The sequence below is a fragment of the Nycticebus coucang genome, chromosome 2 (genome assembly GCF_027406575.1).
Source record: "Nycticebus coucang isolate mNycCou1 chromosome 2, mNycCou1.pri, whole genome shotgun sequence".
NCBI lineage: Eukaryota > Metazoa > Chordata > Mammalia > Primates > Lorisidae > Nycticebus > Nycticebus coucang.
The window spans coordinates 36,921,497-36,941,033 of record NC_069781.1 but is presented as its reverse complement, the minus strand read 5'-3'; the positions used below and the strand labels follow the sequence as shown (position 1 = coordinate 36,941,033).

At 37.8% G+C, this 19,537-nt stretch overlaps 1 non-coding gene across 1 annotated transcript; it reads right to left on the bottom strand.

Moving 5' to 3' along the window:
* Positions 1-2,367: 2,367 nt before the first annotated feature.
* On the bottom strand, positions 2,368-2,509 carry LOC128579931 (U4 spliceosomal RNA). The gene has a single exon (XR_008378305.1). It is a non-coding gene; the product is annotated as a U4 spliceosomal RNA (small nuclear RNA).
* Positions 2,510-19,537: the final 17,028 nt, after the last annotated feature.

The following is a 19,537-nucleotide window of genomic DNA, read 5'->3' as shown; positions in this document are numbered from 1 at the left end:
TCCTGAGTTCGTGGGCATTTAGGCTGTTTTACAAGGTCATAGTGATCAAAACAGCATGGTGTTGGCACAAAAACAGAGACATTGACATCTGGAACTGAATAGAAAACCAGGAGATGAAACTAATATCTTACAGCCACCTAATCTTTGATAAACCAAACAAGAACATACACTGGGGAAAAGAATCCCTATTCAATAAATGGTGCTGGGAGAACTGGACATCCACATGTAAAAGAATGAAATTGGACCCACACCTTTTTCCACTTACAAAAATTGATTTAAGATGGATAAAAAGACCTAAATTTAAGGGATGAAATGATAAAAATCCTCAAAGAATGGGAAAAACACTTTAAGATATCAGCCTGGGGAAAGACTTCATGAAGAAGACTGCCATGGCAATTGCAACAACAACAAAAATAAACAAATGGGACTTAAACTGTACAGACTTAGTTGTCTGTACAGCTAATGAGACAACAACCGAAGCAAATGGACAACCTACACAATGGGAAAGGATATTTGCATATTTCGAATTGGACAAAAGCTTGATAACAAGGATCTACAGAGAACTCAAATTAATCCACATGAAAAAAGCCAACAATCTCTTACATCAACAGGCAAGAGAAATGAATAGAACCTTCTCTAAAGAGACAGATGAATGGCTAACAAATATATGAAAAAAGTTCATCATCTCTAATTATTAGAGAAATGCAAATCAAAACCACCCTGAGATACCATCTAACCCCAGCGAGAATGGCCCACATCACATAATCTCAAAATTATGTGTGGATATGGAGAGAAGGGAACACTTTTACACTGCTGGTGGGACTGCATACTTCCTTTTGGAAGGAAGTATGGAGAACCCTCAAAGAACTCAAACTAGACCTCCCATTTGATCCTGCAGTCCCATTACTAGGCATCTACCCAGAAGAAAAAAAACCCTTTTACCATAAGGATACTGCACTACTAGACTGTTTATCACAGCTCAATTTACAAACACCAAACGTGGAAACAGCCTATACCATAGTTTATTAATCCATTCCTGGGTTGATGGGCACTTGAGTTGATTGCACATCTTGAGAATTCTGAATTGATCTGTGATAAACATTCTAGTGCAAATGTCCTTATGGTAAAAAAAAAATTTTTTTTCCTTCTGGGTAGATACCTAGTAATGGGAGTGCTGTATCAAATGGAGGATCTACTTTTAGCTCTCTGTGGATTCTCTATACTTCCTTCCATGGAAGCTATGTTAGTTTGTAATCCCATCAACCGTAGAAAAGTGTCCCTTCAGAAAAGAAAAATTAAAATGAGATACCATTTCATGCCCATGTGTCTAACCACAAGGAAAATGAGAGCTCCCATACATATTATAGTTTGTGGGAATATAAATTACTTCACTGACTTTGCAGAGTAATGTAGCAATATCTACTAAGTTTGATGATGTATCTACTTTGTGATTAGCAATTCTCCTTCTAGGTACAGATGGAGATAATATCTGGCATATTTTCAAAGAGATATGTGCAAGGATTTCTTGAAGCTATCATTGTAATAATGAAAAACTATAAACAATTTAAATTATGTACCATAAAAGAATGGATAAACATTTTATGATGAATTAATATCATGGGATAATATATATCAATCAAAAGAAATGAACTATGTATATGCATGTATATATATCAACATGGACAAATATTGATACTCAATGCTGTATTAAGTAGGATCTTATGGATATCTTTATACAGAGATATATCATTCAGAAATATTTTGAAATTGTCCCTAAATACTATGTATGGTAGAAGACATATACACGTGTAAAAAAAGGTACAAAAATATGAGTGGGAAGGATGTCCAGCAACTTTATGATAATAGCTATTACTCAGGAGGCAGGGAATTTTGATGGTTGGGTATTGACCTTGAATGTAATGTTTTAGTTTTTATAAAAAGATCTGAAGCAAAAATGGCAAAATGTTAATCCATGATCCACCTGGGTGGCAGGGATGCATAGGGAACTGTTATCTATGCACAGGGAACTGTGACCTGTGCACTGTGGGTAGACTTTTAAATAATATATTGAAGTTGTTTTAAATTAAAACTGAAAAAGACAAATATTGTGATAAATACTCTTATATTCCAGCTTTTGTGTTCACTATTAATTATTGCCTCTGGATAAATCTCTTATAGTATAGTTTCTAGGTTAAAGAATACACATTTTTCTTTGAATCCATTTTTAAACTCAAGTTATTCTTTTTTTTTTGTTGTTGCAGTTTGGCCGGGGTTGGGTTTGAACCCGCCACCCTCGGCATATGAGGCCGGTGCCCTACTCACTGAGCCACAGGCGCCACACTCTTTTTTTTTTTTTTTTTTATTCAGTTTCTGTAGAGACCATCAAAAATTGCCAGTGCTGGACATATTGCAAGTCGTCACAGGTGGGGTATTGGGAAAGGTTTTCAATTAGCAATAATTGTGCCTCGGATAAACTTCATTGGCTACGATACTGCCACTGCACAAAGCTGCCCAAGTTATTCATTTTTACTGGAGAAAAACTAGAGCAAAGAGATTAAAGGGAAAAGTATATCCATAATTCTGTAATCCCAAGTGGACTACTTTTAAGATCTTATTGGACATCGCTTTTCGGCCTTATGGCTAAGATCAAGTGAAGATCTTCTTGGATATAATTCCAAACATTTTTCACTGCTTTTACATGGATATCAACTACTCAGGTGTGTGTGTGTGTGTGTGTGTGTGTACGTGTGTATATAGGACAATTACATACATGAAATAGATCCATGACAATTAAGTTTATGAGCTCATTCTAGGAAACAGTGCTACATACTTCATTGCTGAATATCACCATGGTTATCAGCTGACCAAGGGCAGTACTTTGAAGATGTACTTTTTCCAGGATGAGTTCACAAACTTAATCACCAGACCTTATATGCTTCTATATGTGTGCATATGACATAAACACACACACACTCTTGTATTACATTTGTGTAATTGAACCATATGATACACACCCCTTCGAATGCCCTGCAGGAGAGCTCTCTGGTGTGGTAAACAGTGCTACTTAAACTGTTTCTGTCCATGAAAAAAGGTGTAAATTCTCTAGTCCATTTTAGATGATAACCCTGACACCAAAACCGGATGAAGACAGCATTAGGAAAGAAAAATACATATGATTTGCCCTTTTCTTTGAACAGCAAGATTTTTTTCATAGTTGCCATTGTTCCAGTGTATGCTTGCCCATTGCTGGGACTGGAACTCGGATGGCTCCATCAGAGATGGTGTGTGTTCCTGTTTGTAATTTTTTGTTTTACAAATGAAACTTCAGGAGCAGATTGGAAAGGAAACCAAAGAGAAGAGAAAAGTAAATTATCAGCTCTGGCCAAAGAATGGACTTTCTTTTTTTTTTTTTTTATTAAATCATAGCTGTGTACATTGATATGATCATGGGGCATCATTCACTATCTTTGCAGACCGTTTACCAAGTTTCACATATACCCTTGTAAGATGCACCGCTGGTGTAATCCCACCAATCCCCTTCTTTCTACCCACCTCCCCCCTCCCTCCCCTCCCTTTCCCCCTTCCCCCTATTCTTAGGTTGTAACTGGGTTATAGCTTTCATGTGAAAACCCTAAATTAGTTTCATAGTAGGGCTGAGTACATTGGGTACTTTTTCTTCCATTCTTGAGATACTTTATATGTTCCAGCTCCATCCATGTAAACATGAAAGAGGTAAAGTCTCCATCTTTCTTTAAGGTTGCATAATATTCCATGGTGTACGTATACCACAATTTATTAATCCATTGGTGGATTGATAGGCACTTGGGCTTCTTCCATGACTTAGCAATTATGAATTGAGCTGCAATAAACATTCTGGTACAAATATCTTTGTTATGATGTGCTTTTTGGTCTTCTGGATATATGCCCAGTAGAGGGATTACAGGAATGAATGGCAGATCTATTTTTAGATCTCTAAGTGTTCTCCATATCTCTTTCCAAAAGGAATGTATTAATTTGCATTCCCACCAGCAGTGCAAAAGTGTTCCCTTTTCTCCACATCCGTGCCAACATCTCTGGTCTTGGATTTTGTGATATAGGCTAGTTTCACTGGAGTTAGATGATATCTCAAAGTAGTTTTGATTTGCATTTCTCTGATGATTAAAGATGATGAGCATTTTTTCATTTGTCTGAAGGCCGCACGCATGTCTTCTTCAGAGAAGTTTCTCTTCAAATCCCTTGCCCAGCCTGCGATGGGATCCCTTGTTCTTTTCTTGCTAATGCGTTTGAGTTCTCTGTGGATTCTGGTTATTAAACCTTTGTCGGAGACATAACCTGCAAATATCTTCTCCCATTCTGAGGGCCGTTTGCTTGCTTTACTTACTGTGTTCTTGGCTGTGCAGAAGCTTTTTAATTTGATCAAGTCCCAGTAGTGTATTTTTGAAGCTGCTTCAATTGCCCGGTGGGTCCTCCTCATAAAATACTCGCCCAGCCCAATTTCTTCAAGGGTTTTCCCTGCACTCTCCTCTAGTATTTTTATAGTTTCATGTCTTAAGTTTAGATCTTTGATCCAGTGAGATTCCATCTTAGTTAATGGTGAAAGGTGTGGGTCCACTTTCAGTCTTTTACAGGTTGCCAGCCAGTTCACCCAGCACCATTTGTTAGATAGAGAATCTTTTCCCCACTGAATGTTTTTAATTGGCTTGTCAAAGATTAAATGACGGTAAGTAGCTGGATTCATCTCTTGGTTCTCTATTCTGTTCCAGACATCTACTTCTCTGTTTTTGTGCAAATACCATGCTGTTTTGATCACTATTGATTTGTAGTATAGTCTGAGGTCTGGTAGCATAATTCCTCCTGCTTTGCTTTTATTTCTGAGTAATGTCTTGGCTATTCGAGGTTTTTTTCTGATTCCATATAAAATGAAGTATTGTTTTTTCCAGATCTTTAAAGTATGACAGTGGAGCTTTAATAGGGATTGCATTGAAATTATATATTGCTTTGGGTAGTATAGACATTTTAACAATATTGATTCTTCCCAGCCATGAGCATGGTATGTTTTTCCATTTGTTAATATTTTCAGCTATTTCTTTTCTTAGAGTTTCATAGTTCTCTTTATAGAGATTTTTCATGTCTTTGTTAGATAAATTCCCAAATATTTCATCTTCTTTGGCACTACTGTGAATGGGATAGAATCCTTAACTGTTTTTTCAACTTGACTATTGTTGGTATATATAAAGGCTACCGATTTATGAATGTTGATTTTGTAACTTGAGACGCTGCTGTATTCCTTGATCACTTCTAAGAGTTTTGTAGTAGAGTCCCTAGTGTTTTCCAGATATACAATCATATCATCTGCAAAGAGCAAAAGTTTGATCTCTTCTGACCCTATATGGATACCCTTGATCGCCTTTTCTTCCCTAATTGCAGTGGCTAAAACTTCCATTACAATGTTAAAAAGCAATGGAGACAATGGGCAGCCTTGTCTGGTTCCTGATCTGAGTGAAAATGATTCCAATTTAACTCCATTCAATAGGATAGTGGCTGTGGGTTTGCTGTAGATGGTCTCTATCAGTTTAAGAAATGTCCCTTCTATACTGATTTTCTTGAGTGTTCTGATCATGAAGGGATGCTGGATATTATCAAAAACTTTTTCTGCATCGATTGAGAGAATCATATGGTCTCTGTTTTTTAATTTGTTTATGTGCTGGATTACATTTATAGATTTACGTATATTGAACCAGCCTTGAGACTCTGGGATAAAACCGACTTGGTCATGATGTATAATTTGTTTGATGTGTTGCTGGATTCTGTTTGTCAGGATCTTGTTGAATATTTTTGCATCTATATTCATTAGTGATATTGGTCTATAATTTTCTTTTCTTGTTGGGTCTTTTCCTGGTTTGGGGATCAGGGTGATGTTTGCTTCATAGAACGTGTTGGGTAGTCTTCCTTCTTTTTCTACCTTTTGGAACAGGTTGAGTAATATAGGTACTAATTCCTCTTTAAAGGTTTGGTAGAATTCAGACGTGAAACCATCTGGTCCTGGGCTTTTCTTTTTAGGGAGGTTTTGTATGGTTGATGCTATTTCCAAACTTGATATGGGCCTGTTCAACATTTCCACTTGATTCTGGCTAAGTCTTGGAAGGTGACATGCTTCCAAGTATCGGTCAATTTCCTTCAGATTTTCACATTTCTGAGAATACAGTTTCTTGTAATATTCATTAAAGATTTTTTTAATTTCTGAGGAGTCTGTTGTTATTTCGTCTTTGTTGTTTCTGATTGATGAGATTAGAGATTTTACTCTTTTTTTCCTAGTTAGGATGGCCAAAGGTTTATCTATTTTATTGACCTTTTTGAAAAACCAGCTTTTTGATTTATTGATCTGTTGTATTATTCTTTTATTTTCAATTTCATTTAATTCTGCTCTAATTTTAGTTATTTCTTTTCTTCTACTGGGTTTGGGGTTGGAATGTTCTTCCTTTTCCAGTTGCTTGAGATGTCCCATTAAGTTGTTAACTTCTTCTCTTTCCATTCTCTTGAGTAAGGCTTGCAGTGCTATAAATTTCCCTCTTAGAACTGCCTTTGCAGTGCCCAGAGGTTCTGATAGTTCGTGTCTTCATTGTTGTTTTGTTCGAAAAAGTTGGCGATTTCATTCTTAATCTCATCTCTGACCCAGCTATCATTCAGCATAAGGTTATTTAACTTCCATGTTTTTGTATGGGTATGCAGATTCCTGTTGTTACTCAGCTCAAGTTTTATTCCATGGTGGTCCGAGAAGATGCATGGAATAATTTCTATTCCTTTAAATTTACTGAGGTTAGACTTGTGACCTAAGATGTGATTGATTTTGGAGTAAGTTCTGTGGGCTGATGAGAAGTATGTGTATTCAGTTTTGTTGGGATGAAATGTTCTGTAGATGTCTGCTAAATCCAAATGTTGGATGGTTAGGTTTAAATCTAAGATTTCTTTGCTCAGCTTCTTGTTGGAGGATCGATCCAACACTGCCAAAGGAGTGTTGAAATCTCCGACTATTATGGAGCTGGAGGAAATCAAGTTGCTCATGTCCGTTAAAGTTTCTCTTATAAATTGAGGTGCATTCTGGTTGGGTGCATAGATATTAATAATTGAGATCTCATCATATTGAGTATTACCCTTAACAAATATGAAGTGACCATTCTTGTCCTTCCTTACTTTTGTTGGTTTAAAGCCTATTGTATCTGCAAATAAAATTGCAACACCTGCTTTTTTTCTGATTACCATTTGCCTGAAATATGGATGACCATCCTTTCACCCTGAGTCTGTATTTGTCTTTTAAGTTAAGATGTGACTCTTGTATGCAACAGATATCTGGCCTGAGTTTTTGTATCCAGTCAGCTAACCTATGCCTCTTTAGAGGATAGTTTAAGCCGTTCACATTAATGGAGAATATTGATAAGTCTGGTGAAGTTTTGGGTATCGAGTTTTTCAAAATTCCAGTGGGCATTTTTAATCCTTTCGCCAGTGTGGAAATTGGAGTTTGATCCAAAGTTTCTGAGTGAGTTTACTTTTGTGGTATAGGATTGGGTTGGTCATTATGGAGGATAGGTCTGAGAATATCCTGAAGAGCTGGTTTGGTTATGGCAAATTTCTTCAACATATGAATGTCATTAAAGTATTTAATTTCTCCATCATAAATGAAACTCAGTTTAGCTGGATACAAGATCCGGGGTTGAAAGTTTTTTTGCTTTAGGAGATTAAAAGTTGATGACCACCCTCTTCTGGCTTGAAAAGTTTCAGCAGAGAGATTTGCAGTCATTCTAATATTCTTCCCTTTGAAGGTAATAGTTTTCTTTCTGCTGGCAGCTTTGAGGATTTTTTCCTTCATATTAACTTTAGTGAAGTTAATTATGATATGCCTGGGGGATGTCATATTGGGGTTGAGTCATGCTGGGGTTCTGAAGCTGTCCGCTATCTGAATTTCAGAATCTCTAGGCATGTCTGGAAAATTCTCTTTCATAATTTCATGCAGAAGGGCCTCTGTGCCCAGCAAGGCCACTTCATCTGTTTCTGGAACTCCTATGATTCGGATATTTGCCTTCTTCGAATTATCCCAGAGCTCTTGGAAAGAGTGATCCATTTTTGTTCTCCATTTCTCTTCCTCTTTGAGAGTTTGGGAGCGTTCAAAGGCTTTATCTTCGATGTCAGAAATCCTTTCTTCTGCTTGCTCCATTCTGTTGCTGAGGGATTCTACTGTATTTTTCATCTGTGAGGGCTGAAAATTCTTGCTTCAGTGTGTCTAAGTGTTTGGTGGTTTTGTCTTTAAATTCGTTAAATTCTTGAGAGAAGTTTTAAATTTCTCCTCGAATTCCTAATTCAACTTTGTTAATCCTGTCTGCAATCCAAATTCTGAATTCGATTTCTGACATCTCAGCCAGTTGTTTATGAATGGGATCTTCAATTGCATCTGCCATATCTTTCCTTGGGGGGATTGATCTATTCTGGTTATTCATGTTACCAGAGTTTTTCCACTGATTCCACCCCATGGTTGTTTTACTCCCTTTGATATTTTTCCCCTGGGACTTTATCGAGGGTCTGTACAGTGTTGTGGCCTGAGAACTGGGGCCCTGTCAAGACAGTGGTTCTGTCTTGTTTTCAGCTGGTTTCTGTTCCACCCTAGTGAAACAGATACTTTGGATTGAAGTCTCAGCTGTGGAGAAATATCAGCAATTAAGTCACTCTGCCCCCCACCAGCAAACAATTGGAAAAGAAAAATCAAACCTTCCTACCACCGTGCACCCAGGGCATCACCTGATTTGTCCTCAGGCAATTGGTTCTATTCAAAAAGGTCCAAATCAATTGTCTCAGTCTGCACCTGTCTCGGGTAAGAGAGTCTAAGAGGTGTCTGGGAACCGGATCACAGGGGTCTGGTGACTACTCTTGTGTGGCTTGCTCCAGTGCTGCGTGGAGTCAGGAGACGCCACCCAGCCAATAGATCAGTCTGGGAAGGTTGATGCCTCCTTTCCCACCTTGCACCACTTCACACCCAGTCACTGATAGCCCTGCATTTGGCTGACCCAGTTGCCTGTAGTGAATCGGTACTCTAGGAGTTTGTACCTGCCTGAATCACAAGGAAGTCTGCCAGGCCGCTGCGCTCTGCCTCTCTCCAGCAGGAGGAGGTGAGGCCTGACAACCTCAGGTGCTTGATGAAGGTTGAGGGGTTTTCACTCAGGTCCAGTCTCGCCCCTGATTAATGTTACTGACAGAAGAGAACAGAACAACTCTGCGGTTCCCCTGCAGAAGAGAAGCTGAATTGAGCTCCAAATCAGCTTGTCTTTGCTCTTGTATTGTCTATAGGCTGATGATCCCCTGAGGGCCAGGTGCGTCTTAGGTTTAGTAAAGTGGACTTTCTTTCGTTATATTTACTGCTGATACAGCATCTCTCTGCAACACATGCTTGGACACACATTATACCATTCACAACCCCTCTTCTGTATTTGTTTTATATGTTTCCACCTACTACAAATCTCTGTGTGTGTTGCTGGTATTCCACACAAAGTTTCAGAAGTGCATTTCCCAGCAGCAGCTCAGCCTGCTCTTGTTATCAACCTCTTACCCCCTAGGCCAGGGCTTTTTCTCATTTGCTTTCCAGATACACTGTTCTTTTTCAGTAACTCATCCCATGTCAATCTTCAATGACTTCCATGAATCTGGTCCATTTAGTCCTATTCTCTCATGGACCCATTCCTGGTTTCTTATCTGTGCATCCCACTTGTGTAATTTTTTTGGTCATTTTATTGGGGAATTCGGGTAAGGGTATCCCTCACCACCATCTTGTCTGGAAGTACCTTTACAGTACTTAAATAATGTACTTGTGGTTTTTACTAAAGTCAACTCTTAGAGTCCCTCTTATCATGAAATGAGAAAATAAGGGCACAATTTTTATGTTTTCATAGTATTTTTTATTGTGATAGCAATAGATTTTACTTAGACTGGAATAGTTGATTTTACTTAGACTGGAATTTTCTTCTGTATAGAATTGGAAATAGGAAAAAATATATTTCCCCTATTTCTCCCTCGTCTGCCCCAGGCTGTTACTGCTTATTGTTGTCTGTCTGTTGTATCCCATTTGGAACAATTAATTGTCTCCATACAATTATTCTTTCTGCTTTCTAAAGAATTAGCAGTGGCTCCCATGCATTCTTGAAATTCCGTTTCTTATCTTTTATACCACATTACTCTCCTAGCCATTCTAACTGCAAGTCTATTATGAATTACTCTGTGAGCAATTTATTCTTTTCTTTCCAAAGTCTGATTTTTTTTCTGTTAATACTATGTGACAAGTTTTCCAATCTATAATTTTTCCAGGAATTCCTTTAATGTCCAAAGCATCTGATAAAATGCACATGGGATCACAATCTTCCATTTGCTCTAGTACATTTTCAATTATAGATAGTGGAAGTGCTTAGACCTCCTGAGCTCCCAGAACATATATAATCTCCCGTAACTACTGCAAATCTCCAGCTGCTTCTATCATCACTCAGACTGGGGGTCTCAGGTGGTCAGTGTATATGATAGTCCACGTGGGATTTTTAACTGCGTTTGTTTAGAATTACAGATTGATGCTTGCCATCATTGCCTCTTGAACACATTCAAAAAGAATAATAAAAGCTCTGGTAGCCTGGTTTATTTTCCCTTCCACCCCGTTGTAACTACTGGAGAGGAAACAGCATAGTGAAGTAGAAAGAGTATAAACTCAGAGGGAACAGATCTGGATCTGAATACAGCTGTACCACTTATTACACGCCTGACTTTGGACAAGGCACTGAACGCTTCTGAGTAGCTGAAAAAATGGGGCTGACATTAGAAGCGACATCAGAGCCAGGGCTATTCAGAGGATTGATAAGGTAATGAAGGAGCTAAAAAATGGGAGTTTTAAAAATAGAGTGAAGTTGGGTTGTAGTACACCTTTGGGTTGAGACACAATTAAAAGATGTCTTCATCTATCAAATTCAATCAATATAATCTGGTTCTTTGTAGCCTCAATGAAACTCCCAAAATAAAAAAAAAAGAGGGTCACATGATCTAACTGGTGTTGGAGTTTATTTAGTTAAGATCCATTGGCCCAGATTTTCAAGGATGGGGATGAGGGCCACCCTTTCTTCCTCCTACACCAACTTCCCATTCTTATCAGTCCTTGTCACTTTCCCCTGCCACCAAGTCCCTGGCTCATGCTTGAGGGCAGGTTTCTCCTGGAGCAGAAAACATATTAATGTGCCTAGGCTGAGGCAAGGGGTGGCTGCTTGATGGCAATTTGCAAGTGTCCAGTAGACAATCAGACATAGAAACAGGGAGGTGAATCAGCTTAAAAATCAGCTTTGAGGACTTGGACCATGGAAATGCTCCCAAATAGAGAATAAATCTTTTGCACTCATATGCCTACTATAGCATTCTTTACTAACAAACAAAATAATTTAGAGACCACCCAAACATTCAGCAACAGAGGATCAGTTCAGTGCACTGAAAAATTCACTTGATGGGATATTACACAATTTTAATAGTCATATTTATGAATACTTTATGGGGATTTAGAAAATATCTAGGCTTTAGTGCTTAATAAAAAACAAAATAAAAAACTGCAATTTGATCTCAGCTGTGTTTGAAAAAAATTAGTTCAGATGAAATACACATCAACCTGTTAACAGCGATAGCCCCTGGGTTGTGAGAGGAAAATGATTTTGATTTTCTGAATAATTCTCTGCAATTTTAGATTATTTCCAATAATGGGCGTATTTTGTAGGTAGAAGGAATGTCTTTTGCTGCAAGACTGACTGAGCTTTTATGGGGGGTCTTATAATGTTGCATCATCTGGGAGAGTTCACCGTGGTCCAGGGGCAGCCTATGGTGTTATCAGAAGGTCACCTGCCTAGACTATAATCAGAGCTAATAAAGGTGGCTGGTCTTGAGAGATGTTTTATCATGGTGAAGGGGGAACCCAATAAATCACCCTGTTCCATAGCAGAAAGCACCCCTCCAGTGATGCTCACTGGCCTGAATAGTGCCGAACAAAACACTGCCGACTTCTGGCTCTTCGTATTCCCCTCCTCTCCATGTTACTTATATCTCTGCTCTCCAATAGCAGCGTGGTCAAGGTTTGCTTCCTCTAGTTTACCCAAGTCGCATCTACATCAGTTTCTCACAGGTGTTCTCCTGGTTCATTTCCACTGTTGAGTAGTCATAGCCATTGCGTGTGAGTTTTGTTTTTTAAATTCTTTGAAAACACTTTAGTATCATCTGAAAGTACTGACAGTGGTATACGTTTATTTTCAAGATTGGCAAATAATTTTTGGAATGGTACCGAAACTGTTTTATTTCATAAACACACCCATGGATTGCACCTCGTTTGTGTTTATAATCTTAGGAGGTGATCCTAGTCCCTTGTCAAAATTTTTTTGAATTTGTTACTCCAAGTGGATCCTCTGTCTTATTGTCCAGATTCAAAATGATTGTTTTGCTGTTTTCAAAAAAATGCATTGACTTTCAGAGGCCTGTACATTTTATAAAATCTGCAGCAGGATGTGGGGGCCAGAGAAGACACAGAGATTACTTGTGTTGTGATGGGTTGGCTGAAACAAGCATCTGCTTGGAAATATGTAATAATCAGGATGCAGAAACCCCAGAATGCCAGCTAAGACGTCAGAAATTTATAGCCTCATCTCAGCATCCCTCAGACCCTAACAGAAATTAAATATGGCTTCAGAGAAACTAGAAGTCACTGAATCCTGGATTGACTTCAAGTGCACATCACATACAACTTCTTTATGACCTGTGAGAAGGTCTTGACCATCTTCACAGTTTTAAGAAACTTAAATAAGAAGAAGGTTAGGACTTGATCAGTATCATTTGGAGGGCACCTACCTTGTTCCAGATAAGATAAAAGAAGATATATATTTATCAAATAAATAGTATTTTGTATTTTCACAGAAATCTCAATAAATATTAATATTGTCATTTTACAGAAGATGAATACAATGTTCAGAAAGATAGTTTACCCTAGATAGTTTACCCTAAGGTTATTTTAGGTAAATGATTACACTAGTATTTGAATCTAGTTTTCCATAGCCCAAGCTTGCTGTCCTACTCCATAAAGTAGAAATCTCAAAGACTCATTCTTGCCTTTTGGGAGAGGATTTTGTGTTTTCCATTTGTGAGATTTGGGAGTTAGTATATCACATGATGGAAGTTTTGTCAGAATAAAATTGTTCCCCCAATCATGGGGGGAGTTGTAGGTGAGTATGAATAAGGTGACCTTTGTGAGATACGTGGGAAGGCAAGAGCATGCTCTTCCCAGTGCAAATTTCTACTTCAAATGTTAAGAAAGGTGTGATCAAATAACGGAAATAATTATTTACTTGTATTGGTGGTCTTCTGTGTACTAGGCCCCGTGCTTGGAACTTCACGTGCAATGGTGGTTAAGTATAGGCTTTCCTCAGCTAGAAATATGTCTTCCCAAGGGACAAATTAGTAAATGTTTCTCTAGAGAGGGGGGCTAAAGTATATTAAACGGAAAACACCATCACGTAGTAAATATTAGTTTTTATGTAAATATATTTCTATATAACTGGGGACTAGGGAACGTCTGCATCTCTCAAGAAAGTGCTAAGGGATCACTAATAGCTTCTCCTGGAACATTTATCTGTTCTCCTTAGCTGGTTATGCTCTGAAAGTGAGTGAGAGATGTTGGAAAGACAGCGCAGATGACACAGATCCAGTCCATTTGTAGCAATAAACATAATGGATTTGGCAACATTATGTGCAAATTGTATGAAAATGTGAATTATTGTGAATTAGAAATTGATGAAGAATTAGGCTAAGAAGATTTCTTGTTGGTTTTATTGGTTATTTTCCTTTTGTGAGATAAGGATTGTGTTTCCTCAAAGCACCACGGCTCACATTCATTCATTTTTCATATTTATTGTATCAGCATTGATATACCTTCCTACACATGTGGGCTTTATAAACAAGAGGTGATGTCTTCTCAGACAAGTCTAATTGGTTTTCACTTTTCTACACTCGATCTTAGCCAAAAGGCCAAGAAGCGATGGGTTTTCAGTTTTCTGTCATCCCAGATTTAACACTAAAGAATCTCCACTAATTTTAACAAATGACTTAGCCCCCCTAATTTCCTTGTGTTTTGCTGGGTGTGATTTCTTTACATAGACAATAGACATAGGTCTAATCTCTATGGACCTGAGGCTGCACTCTTTCTGTGGGCAAACATCTTAGTGATCATCGGCAAGGTTTGGTCTAAGCAAAGAAGCCAAATTCGACCCTAGGAAGGTGAGCTGGTATATTCACAACTTTTTTGTCTTACTGTGATTCAATGGAATCTGGATATAAGTGAATCTATGATTCTGGGCAAACTGTGCTAGTGAGAGAAGAGTTAACGGTATATATCCTCAAGAAAATGGGGGCACATTGGTTATAAAAATAAGAAAGTACAATTATTTTTCTAATTATTTTTATAACTTCAATGGCAACATTTTTATAGTTGCCTAGATTTTATAAACGTGTACACGATCTCATTTAACTTTTGCAACCACATGAATTAGGCATTGTTATACTCATTTTGCCAGTGAGGAACTTCAAGCTTGGGAAGGTTAGATGATTTATTTGTGATCACAAAACCATGAAGAAGCAGAGCCAGAAGGAGAACCCAAGTCTTTTGTCCCCTCAAATCTGTGTACTTCCCAAAGAGTACTCTGGATGTTTGCAAAGGGCATTAAAGGAGACCTATGGATTTTTCACTGGACATTTTGAACAAAGTAAGAAAATAGTAAGTTAGTAATTGCATCATATATATTGGCAGACAGAGGGGAGAAAGCCAGTTTGATTAATAGTCTGTAAGGCTAGTCACTGTCCTTATAGGTTCCTAAGGGAAGTTCTATCAACAGGCTGTGGGAACAGGAAATACTTAGCCTGGGGCTTCAAGAAAACATGGGAAGGTTTAACCTCATAGACGGTTTATTAGATATTTATGTTTGGCTTCTCTGAATGCAGCTGAATGAGTGGCCTGTGCAAGTAACAAGCAGGGATGACCTGCGACCCTCACCGCATTCTGTGTTTGTGTTCATTGAACACCTACTGTGGACCAGGCCCCGTGTTGGCTGTTGGCCTTGTGCCCAGGAATGGGACAGGTGTCTCTGCTTCTGGCCTTCTCTCCCTTTTCCCTCAACCAAACCTTTGTCTGTAGAGATCCAGAGTGATCTTTCTAAAATGCAGTTCTGACCATGTTCTTTTAGGGTTACCAGGCTGCAGGTTTTCAGAGACAAGAGATCATATCTGTCTGATTTACTATTATATCTTGATGATTGATCAAGTCCACACCTTGTAAGAAATACAAGGCCCTTCACAAGTGGGCTCCTGCTTCCCTCTTTTAGCTATGGCTCCCTCTCTCCCCACCTTACACTCACTGCTCCGGCCACATTATATTACCCAATAAATGTTTACGCAATAATGTGTAAAAGCTTATCTCTTCATGTCACACCATATGTTTTTATATGATGACTGAATTCACAATATCTCAATAAATCGGTCTCCTTATTTTTTTGTAGTTTAGGTTTCAAACACTCCATCATAGAATTCTAATTATTTCCTTAGCAGTTTATGTCACAACAATAATTAGCGCATTATTGTTTGAGTCACATGCCTTAGACCTCTGCTGTTTTACTATGTATAATTTTGTCACCTAGAATACAAGCTATAAAATTATAGACAAGTACACTTAACAAAAATTCAAAAGCACAGTGTAGTTTCAAAAGAATGCATTCCTCAAATGTACAAGATTTCAGCTAGTGTCCATAATCTTTGATAAATTCTAAGATTTTCAGCAGAGGACTATGTTATCCCCAGGGTGTTAGTTAGAAATAATTTATGAACATAATATTTTGTATCACAATCCTCATCTTTATATTGGTATTCCCATTATCTACATGCTTCTTTTTTTGATCAAACTCCTACCCTAATGATAAGTAATGGTACCACAGGGGCAGAAAATAAAGACATTGAAAGAACATGGATATATTTTTAGCCATCAAGTTCTCTCTGAAAGAGCCGAATGCTTGAAATAGAACACAAATGTAATTGACGGCTTAAAACTGAACAAAAACATAATTAGTGCTGGAGTGCATTTGGTTTCCAAGAAAAATATAAATGATTTAGTTTAAAATGTTAGGGATAGAAATATTAATTTTAGGCCATGAATTTAAGAATGCATTTGAGAACAAGAATTGAACAGATAAAAGCAGAATTTAAATAAGGCATAGATGGTTTACACGTGAATTTAAAGAGCAAGTTTTATTATTATTATTTTTTTTAGCATTTTGGTAATATTTATACTATAAATCAAATTATTCAAGAGATATATCAGATATATTCTTTTATAAAATACATTAATGTGGTTTTGAAATTCAGGAGGGTTTGATAGCAAAATGTAGTGACAATTGTAGTTGTGAGAAGGACTTAGAATCTCAAAAAGGAAGGTATTTATTCACATGTACCTATATTAACATGGTTTTTGTGAATCACCCAACCCTTGAGCATCTGCAAAAATGAAGATGCTGGTGATATTCAATAAGGATTTGATGACTGAGTAAATAAATACACATTATAAATTTCTTTAAGGTTTTTTTTTTTTTTAATGTCAGCACATCTGAAATGATCTTCCTTTTTTCAAAGGAACTCCAAATAAGCCTAATTAAGAGATGTTCTTCTTTTATTACTTATAATTTTTTTTCTAAATCTCTGTTGAATTTCATATATTGACAGTGAGCACAGAAGATTATCTGGACCATTTTTATTGAGAAATTCAAGACATCCATGCTTCTGCCTACCTAGAATGAGGAAATAGTTTGATAAAGGAGGTGTTGCTTTGTGGAGAGAATATTTTTATTATGCATAACTGGGATAGATTGCTGTGTGCAAGGGACTACTCTGAGCTGCTGGAACTATACTGATATTTTCTCATGCATTCTAATTTTACAATTTGAAAGAAAATAATCACCTATGCACAATGAAAATGTATGAGACTCTCCCAATTGAACAAATTTGACTCTTTACATTTGAACAAATTATTTCTAGCTCACTGTCTAGTGACACTACATTTTGCTATCAAACCCTCCTGAATTTCAAAACCACATTAATGTATTTTATAAAAGAATATATCTGATATATCTCTTGAATAATTTGATTTATAGTATAAATATTACCAAAATGCTAAAATAATAATAATAATAATAATGAAACTTGCTCTTTAAATTCACATGTAAACCATCTATGCCTTATTTCCAGGACTTAGTTGACAAAAGGTCCCTGGAGGCGGGTGGGTGTCTGCTTTGTTACCAGATCTGTAATTGACCTGGATGTACGTTTTTTGAGTCAGAGAATCTGGGGTTTGAATTCTGACTCCACACGTACTGACTGTGTGAAGTTGGGCAAGTTATTTAAGATCTTTCTGAACTTCAAGATCTTTCTGAGCTTCAATTTCTTTGTCAGTAAAATGGGAGGTATTTACTAGGTGAATCATCATATATGTGAAGCACTTGTACAGAGTATGTGTTTAAGAAAGAGAAGGTGAAGGTACTGCTATTATTATCCTGGAGAGTTTACAAAATATTTTTATGCTCCTTTTTCAGTAGAGAATTTTTGGGGGGATGTGGAGATAGTCATTACATTGATATATCAGGGGTGTCCAACCTATGGCCCATGGGCCACATGCTAATTGTAGGAGGCCTTTTTTGGCTTATCTGTGGTGTCAGAAGTCCCCCAAAGTATGCAGGGACCACTTAGTTTCATTCTTTCTTTTCTTTCTTTTTTTTTTTTGGATAATCAGCTTTCCTTATTTAGCATTTGTGTATTTAATGTGTGGCCCCAACACAACTCTTATTCTTCCAATATGTGACAGAGAAAAAAAATGTTGGAGACTCCGGAAATGATTTTGGTCTACTTTGGAATTGTGCCTTCTCATTAATTTAAGAAGATACATATATATATCTTTTATTATGACTTCCACTAGCACCTTGACACGATTTCAGAAAACTCTTAAAACAATATCTCACAGAAATATATTGCTTAATATGACATTTTGTGTAATGGTGGAAATAGCTCTTTTCCAGTGGGTGTCCTGGCCTCTTATTTTCCCCTTATGAGTGGGAAGTGGCTGCTTAAGTCTGTGGGCAAGGCCTGAACAGAGGAGATGAAAATCAGAAGAATAGCACTTAAGTTTGGGCCTCTTAACCTTTTAGAAAACAACTTGAGAGGATGTTGCTAATGTGAAAATAGGATCTGTTGGAATATGGCAGTGAACTTGTGTACCACCTTTCCCCATTTCAGCCAGAGAGACTCATAATATTGAGAATGGTTGGATTATTATAGAAGAGAAATTGTTTAACTTCTGTCTTCTAAATTTGACTCTTATACCCTAATTCATAGAAACAGTTGTGAAAGACGTAACTTTTGATGTAAGCTTTGATAGCCAGACTCAGGCTATTTGAAAGGATAAAAGCATTTCAGAAGTCCAAGGGTAAAGCCCTGAAGGATAAGCACGTGAAAGTAAATGATACACAACAGAAATTAAAAAGAGGATAGATGACCAGTCAGACCCTGAACTAAGTAGGAATTGGGAGTCTGGGCTTAGAGAGCAGAGAGTAAAGGGAGGAGAGACGTGAGGGTGGAGGCCAGCGGGTTCCATGCCTGGAAAGTCCCCGTCTCAGAGACTCTGCCCGATGTCTGCCAAAATGAACACTTTTCACAGCCAGAACCATGAAGCTGCTGGGCACGAGCATGTTATCTACCAGGATGTGAGTGGAGGTCCTACTGGGGCTCTGTGTCAGCTCCACACTATCTCTGCAAGTCTCTCTAGAGACAGAGCCATTGGCCCACCCACAGGAGTGACACTGCCCCTGCCTTGACCCTTCACTTGGCCTAGCTCAGATAGTCTGCATGGATAATTCCTCCACCTTAACAGCACAGGGCACTCACAGCCCCCCCGAGCACCAAGAATGGGGTTATGGATTTATGCCTGGGACTGCTAGGCAACGAAAGGCCCCTCAACATCTGTACACATGCCGCTGAGCAAAAACAGCTTGACTTTTCCCCAGTTGGGAAAATAGCCCAATGTGCTGCCAGTTTTTGACTGTGCAAATTATAGTCATAATACCCTATGAAGTACAAACATGATGCACTTTGCCAGAATGGGGTAGAGAGCAGTAAAGTTGGTCACCTTAGTTTGCAAGTCAATACCATAGTAGGAAAACTGTTGAACAGCAGAGAGTACGTTTAATAAGAGGCAATAGAGTCAACTGGGAGGAAGTGCAAAGGTATAAGAGACAGGTAAGTTACTTGATTTTTCATTGCAGAACTCAAAGACAAATATTGCTAACAAGATTATCTTTTCTATTTAACTTATAGGAGATCATTTTAAAATTTTGCTGGACTTTATTTACAGGGATCTTCAATTCCAAAGTATTTATATATGTATTGTTCAATTTATTCTTTTTATACC